The sequence below is a fragment of the Nuphar pumila genome, chromosome 10 (genome assembly GCF_984573655.1).
Source record: "Nuphar pumila chromosome 10, dmNupPumi1.hap1.1, whole genome shotgun sequence".
Classification (NCBI taxonomy): domain Eukaryota; kingdom Viridiplantae; phylum Streptophyta; class Magnoliopsida; order Nymphaeales; family Nymphaeaceae; genus Nuphar; species Nuphar pumila.
This window is the reverse complement of record NC_143258.1, coordinates 76,791,008-76,798,961: the sequence shown is the minus strand read 5'-3', so window position 1 is coordinate 76,798,961 and position 7,954 is coordinate 76,791,008.

Here is a 7,954-nt window from a genome sequence, read left to right as displayed (position 1 = left end):
AGTTTATTTTTAATCTGTCAAATGGATAAGGAATGGAAAATTTACCCTAATTATCCTTATCTTTCTGTAAATTATATTCCAAAAAGAGCGCTTAAACTGGTCGGATTGGGTACAGATATAGGCATTTACTGAATCCGGCCCAATAGGAAACTTGACTAACCGGACAAAATTCGGATTCGATCCTATGCTTTGATGGAGGAGAGCTCATTCCCCTTTGTTTTCTCTTTCTTTCTTTTTTGAAAGGCAAGCTGGGGTTAGGCAGACCTCTACGACGTAGCAGAGGGATTCGAACCTGGGCCTTCAGCTTGGCAGAAGGACTCCCCCTTTGTTTTCTTAAGACGTGCAAAAGTCCATGAGTAAAAAATAAGTTCGGATTCGATCGGATAATCGAACTCGAATCCAAAACCTTCACATTTTTAATTAATTAAAGTTAAGTGAGGGTATTTTTGTCCACTTCAACTGACGGATCGCGTCCGAGATCAGGGAAGACAAAAACGTTATGAAGAAGATGACAAAAGAGGCCTTTTTAATTTTGTTCTTTTCATAAATACCTTCCTTGGCTTCTAATTCTGCAGTAAAAACCCCGCCGGAAAGCAAGCGAGCATGAGTTCGCCCAAGACTGGATCAGGTCTGGATATAAGTCCAGAAAAGTCAAACCTGTATGGGTCTTTAGTGCCCACTATTAGGATTGAAAAAGCCTTGCTAAAAGCTTAGCCAAGTCAAATTATGGGGCTCCATCAAGAGGGAAGAATGGAAGAGGTCATTGTCTTGGATCCAAGGACCACAATCGCTACTACGGGTCCTATCCATATATAGATGGAAAATGTGACCCACCCTTTACTCACAAGAAACATTAAAAGTATATCCATTTATTAGCCAAAGTATGTCTTCAAAAAGAAGCTTAGTTGTTCATGATACCAAACCTCTAATGTGGTGGCGTAATGCTGAAGTTTTAGGATCTCAAGAATCTCCAAAATCCAACCCTGGTGGGTTCACTGTTGTCAGTATATCGTGTCGGCAGATAATGGGTACGCTTCACCCCAACACAGTGACAAAAGCTAAATATCGGCAAAAATCTAGGCATGCAAAAAATTAGGGAGATTTTGAAATTTTCATAAACCTCGCATTTTTTTTGGCAAAATCGTGAGAATAAAAAATAAATTAAAAAATATAAAAATATAATTTTTATAAGAAAATATAAATAGAACACATTTAAAAATACAAATCTCCGGGGTTTTCACAATAAATATCTTTTAAAAATATAAATATCGTGATATTTGTCATGGTTTGAAAATCTCGGGAGAAATTGAGGTTTTAAACTTTGAGGCAATTTCTCGCAATATTTGTCATAGAGACCCTGAATATGCTATTTTTTAATAAATGTAAAAAAATACTTACAAATAAAATTTTAATATTATTTTAATGGCTTTAACATGTGCCACTTTCTGATTGACGCAATATTTTTTAATTGTTTTTTGCTGATTTAGATTGATTCACTTGAGTATCGGTATCTGCCGATTCATAAATTGTTGGCCAAACGATACGACAACATTGCTTTTTATGGGGTCTAAAGTAAGTAAGGGTGTCAACGGGTTGGGTTTACCCGGACTTGTTCCTAACCAAACCCTATTGGATCCAGGTATGGTGACAAATAAGAAGACCCGATTAAGACTCGGGTCCGGACCCGAAGGTCCAATTAATACATGGATCCGCGTATATTTTGTGAAATTTTATACCAGACCCAGGCTCGACCCGAGTTCCAATCAAGCATAATTTTTCAATGTAAAAATGATAAAAAAATATTATTTTACTGGGTATGGTCCGGGTGATTAAACTCAGATCTGGACCCAATACCATACTCGAAAATCTGGTGCAAATCTGTTCTACCTGGGTCCCAACTAAACCTTACCGGTTGACACCCCTAGTCTTAAGTACCATTTTAGAAACAAGGCTTCAAGTTTTTTTTTTCCTTTTATTTGTTTGCTAGGCGTTGTAGTAGACTTGTGTTATCACGTACACTAAATGGCTGTCACTAGGGATGGCACTGGACCGGGGCGGGGGACAAGGTCTCCACCCCCGCCCCGTCTCAAAAATTAACCTTCATCCCCGGCCCATCCCCTTGGCGGGATGGGGGGGGGGGACTTTGGACCTCCACCCCCGCCTTGTCTCAACATAATTATCCCCACCCCCGTCCCCGGCCCCGCCAAAACACCATTCCATACAGAAATCAAAACCCTAAAACCCCCACAAAATAACTTGATTCCTCTCAAAACCTCATTTCATACACCAAATAAGAAATTCACAAAACAAATAACCAAAAAATACACAGAATATATATAATAACAATCATAAAAAGAAGAAAAAGAAAAACTGTACTTGTAAAAGAAGTCCAAAACCTAGCTCGATCGGTCATCGTCGACGATGAAAACTCCACAAAGAAAAAAGAAGGAAACTCTTTTTCCTCGGCAGAAAGAGGGGGTGATCCATTACGAGAAGCGAACACCTCTCTTTCTTCTTTTTCGCAGAGAGGAGAAGGCGAATGCGGCAAAGGGAGACTCACGTTCTCTCTCTCTCTCTGGGCGGCGAGTCGACGACTGGCTCCATTTTTTTATTAATATGATTTAGGGTTAGTTAGTATATATAAGTGTGTTTTTTGTAATTTTATTACTTAGGTTAGGGTATTTTAGTAATATTATTAATGGGATGGGGTGGGGCTGAGGCAGGGCCGGGGAAAGTGTAAGTTCATCCCCACCTCCATCCCCGATCCAAACGGGACGAGGCGGGCAGGGCCCCATTTTCCCCTGGTCCACTGCCATCCCTACATGGATACTTTCTTCTCATCCATGTGCTTAGGAAGATGACACGACACAGGAAACCATGACAATCAGAATAACAAGCATGAACAATATTTTTATTTTTTTAATAACTTTTAAATTTATTTTCAATACCAAACATGTTGGATATATTAAAATATCAACAGATTTTTAATTGATCAAATAATAAAAATGACTATGCCCTTGTATCATATTTTCCCAAAGAAAATTTGCAAGCAATACACTAAAAGTGTGCAATCACATTCCAAAGACCAAGTCCTTGTATCATACTCAGAAGATGGTGGGTGATCCGGGCAGCAGTACACTAAAAGTGTGAGATCACATTGCACCTGAACTGGATTCCGGAACAAACAAGTGGACATGGATTTGACTGATAACTATGAGGTTATTCCATGGCAAGAGTAATTAAATTCCAAATAACAAATATTGTTATGGGTATCATCCTTGGAGATCTGTTGTCTGACACGGTTGAACATTGTACATAATGATCCGTAGTGGACAGACTACAAATGGTTGTGTGCCTGAAATATAGACCCGGACCTGGGTATGGCCAACTTGTTTTATATGTCCAACCCAAACAGTTCAAAACAATTTGCACCCGAACTTGAAAGCAGCGTGTGTATCCAAAACTCATTTCATACTCTACCTGAATCAGAACCAACCCAACCTAAACCGACCCATCACCTGAATTAATCCAATCCCGGACCAGATATGTATCCAGACCTGTTTCAAGAATTGTCTTTCATTTTTGGTATGCTTTACAACATGACTTTAATAAGCTTTTCAATTTACAAGTATTTATATTAGAGTTTGTTAATATGTATTCTTGATAAAAGATAATATCCAACCCCATTAAAGTACAGCTTTGATTCAGGCACAACTCGTTTGCATCCAAACCCATTAGCCCATATGGGTTTAGAATTTAAACCATACCTAGTCCTAAACCCGACTTACATTAAATTAGGTCAAGTCTAGGTCTAATTTTTAGACTTGATTAAAAGACGAGTCGATCTATTTGAAACCCTGCCCGTTTATACCTAATTCGATTCATGTCCAAACCCCACGAATCCATATAGATCTACAATTTCAGCCATGTCCAGACCCAATCTTTGGCCTGAATCAAATGTATCATATATGGGTCGGGTATGAGAAAATACAATCGAACCTGTCTCTACCCGAACCTATGTGGGCCACTGACTGGGGTAGGAATGATTGAGAATGATGATGAAGTTCATAACCGCCTTGTCTGATATGATACTCATAGATTTTCTAAGCAAGGGAAGTCGTGTGTTGGTATATATTAATAAAAATGAAATTATATCAAACAAAGAAGGAAAATATGAGCAATATAGAAACTAAAAATATTAAAATCGTGATATAACGAAGACTATTGATATTTTTGAAAATATCATGTTTTTTTGTTTTGAGATTTCAGGGTTTCATGAGTTTACCGGATAAGTTGAAAACTCAACAATTATCTTAGTTGCATTTGTTTCTGGCTTAGAGAGTTTTCGGAGAAAGAAAACTTATTCCGAAATAGGTGGGACCCACCATTTCTCTCTCTCTCTTTCTATTAAGTCACTCGAAGTTCAGGAGCTCCAGAGCAATATTCTTACTTACGCAGATGACATGATTGTTTTTGGCATTGGATCCATCCAACAAATGTTAAGAGTCAAACTCATCATCCTCTTTTTCCTATCGATATCGGGTCTCTCCCTAAACAATGATAAGTGTTGCATTTCCATGATTAATGTTCCTCCACATATGCAGGCCATCGATCAGAAGATCTTTCAGTGTGCCTCCTCGGATAAGTTTTTCTCCTACCTTGGTCTGCCGCTTCAGCTCTCATGGATTCCATCAATTGCTTGGAACGCCACTCTACAAAAGGTTCAGACTAAGATCTCGACCTGACAAGCCTCCTACCTTTTGATTGCCTGCAGACTTACCCTCATCAAATATGTTTTAAATGTGATGCCAGAATTTCTTATGTCTATGTTCCTTATGCCTATGGGGATCAATAAGAAGCTCTCTGGGTTATTGACCAGGTTTCTATGGTCAGGGCAAGGTAATAATAACAAGTGTCACCTTGTGGGTTGGGACACTATAAGGATGCTAGAGAATAGAGGGGGGTTGGGGATTTCGGACTCCAGGTTAAGAAGTATTGTTCTTGTTGTTAAGCAAAGTTGACTTGTACACCAACCGGGGTTCCCTTGTGCAAATCTCCTTCAGGCTAAATATGGATCGGTGGAGTCTTTGTTTGGGGGTCAGCGTGCGATTAGGTCGCCCCTTTCGCATCTGTATAGATCATGGATTCAAGCTTGGTCTACTGTGTGGGGGTGGTGAGGGCGGCGACGTCGCTCAGAGTCAGTTTTTTTGTAGAGCGATCTCCCAGAACAGCTCCATCCGTACTAGAGACACCTACCTTTCTCTCCTTCCGACAGGTATGAATCGGTTCCATACGAGGATTATCTGGGGCAAAGGTCCCCCTCCGAAAGCATGCTTCCTTGCTTGGCTTATTCTGCAAGATCGGGTGCAGACAGATAGCTTCCTCAAGTCTATAGGTTTCTATATTGTGAGTAAATGTGCTCTTTGCGAGGGGGCCGAGGAATCTGCGTTGCACCTATTTTGAGAATGTCAAGTCTTTCAGAATATCTTTAAAGTTACCTGAAATAAGCCGGTAGTGTGTGTGCGTCAGGAGTCTTTCGCTGTGGACCTCTTGTGGGGACCCCAGCCAGTTCGTAGATGTAAAAGTTGGCGGATCATTTGGAGAACTTGGTTGCTTTCTTCCTGGTGGGCTGTTTGGATGTCGCGCAACAATGCTATTTTCAGGCAGATCCCGGTTAATTTCAACAAGTTAGTAAATTATATTATAGCGGATGTATACGCCTCGTTACGCATCTTTCTTTCTGATCTTCAGTGCCAATTGCCGCTAAGGCCTCCCCCGGATCCAGACTGATCGCCTTGTTTTTTATTTGTATTTTGTGCTTTTTTGGCTTGTGTTCTTTGTCGGTCTGGGTCCTGTGTGTTTTGTTTGTCGGTTTCAACGTCTGTTGAACCTGTCGTAATGTTGATATCTTTGATTCGGCTCTCTCTCTCTCTCTATATATATATATATAGGTAATTGGAATATGTAAACTTATTTGCACCGAGATTTTTATAGTTTTTTCTTATTTGTTTTCTAAAATTTCACAGTACGGATGCATCTAGATGCTTGATTTTATAGAAACAAACTCTTAGATGATCTGATTATGATGTATAAGAAGGATCTTTTAAAGCTTGAAAGTCCACAACTCAAAAATTTAGTAAATATTCAAGCATACAAAATCATATTTCCTGATCCGATTACTATGATTCAATAGTCGATTTCAAGCAAATGAACCATGTGGAATGCCTATGCAGGATTAGATTTGTAAAAAACTACGAAAATCTTGATTCATACTAGTTTATATATTTTGCTAGTTTACATATTCCAATTTCCCTATATATATATATATATATATATATATATATATATATATATATATATATAAAGTTATGTCATTGTTCTTGATTCGCCAAATAGTCCAGAAGCCCAACATTAGGCAATTTCTCAACAGTCACCTTATCTACTCGAATGTGTAAGTAGGAGATTTTCAGTTTCCTTGAACTTATGTGTATTCATCAATTTCTTAAAATTTCTAGTTGTTTTAATTTCATGATTTGCATGTCCAAATATGAAATTTATTAAAGAGTAAATTTGCAAAGATGCAAGAAGAATGACAAAATATTTTGTAAAGTAACTTAGAACAGATTTTGGGAAGTACCAACCATTTTGGTCCTAGCAATTTAGGCTCCATTTGTTTCACTTTTATGATTTTTTTTTTTTATGAAAAAATGCTAAGCTGCATCCTTTTCTCTCCATTTTCCCACCGTAAGTGAAACAAATATCAAATCATCACAGAAGGAAGGTGTCATCCGTCAAGGCAAAAACGAACTACAGCTTTCCACCACTTGCCACTTTTCATGTGCAAATACTTTCATACCTCCTTCCAAATGAAAATATTCTCATGAAAAGGATGACAAAGACGTGTTGGAAATTGATGCCTTTTCCCATAAAAAGCCCTTTCCTTTGATGGAAAGAAAACAAATGCACCCTATGATTTTCTGGTCTCTAGTTATAATGGCATTAAATGCTCGGGCAAGATATTCAGCCACTCAAATGTCAAAAGCAATCAAGCTGCAAAAGATGTAGCAAGAGCAAAACCGATCCACCCGTATTGAAGTGCACAAATCAATTTGAAGTCCTTTAGCTAATTAAACAACTTAATTAGGCAAATCTGATCCACCCATTCTAAGAGTTTTAAAATCTCATAACCTGCCTAAAGTAGTTGCATATAACCATATCCCTCTATAAGCAATTCAACTTGGGAAGCAAAGACACCACAGTGTCACCTTGCATAGAAGGTGCACATCAACAGTACCTTACATAAAAGGAGGACATCAACAGTTGAACAAACTTGTGTTAGATATTACATGCAAAAATGACCGTATTGTCCTTGCAAAATAATGCCTTGCTGAAAAGGCTTCGCAATTTGCTGAAATTTACCTCATGTCCAAAATTTTGATTCTTGACTTTTTTAGGACATTTTTGCTCTTCTACAAATATAACACACCGCATTTACAACTCATAATTGTGAATGTCTCCGACATGTGTGAATCTTCTTTTATTAAAAATAAAAAATAAAAACATAAAAATGCAAATAGAGTAGTTGTGAATGTCCTCAAAATGTGCAAACCTCTAACTAAAAAATACATGTATATTACACTTGTAAGGATAGTTATATAAAAAAATAAAAAGAAAATAAGAGAGAAGGAGAGAGTCTGTCACTAAATGCACATGTATATGTATTTGACATTTTTATTTACCATGTCATATGTTGAAGCATCGCAGGTTCAATGTTTTAATGTAATAAAAATCAACAAGTCAAAGAGAGTATATCGTGGGAAAAGGTGTGTCATCCTCCTAATCATAGCCTCTTTTGTGGTGAGTAAATACATGCAGTTTGTGCGAGTTTGAAATGAAGGATTTGAGACCAACCAAGGAGATCCTTGTTATGCAAACTAAGATGGATCGGAAGACA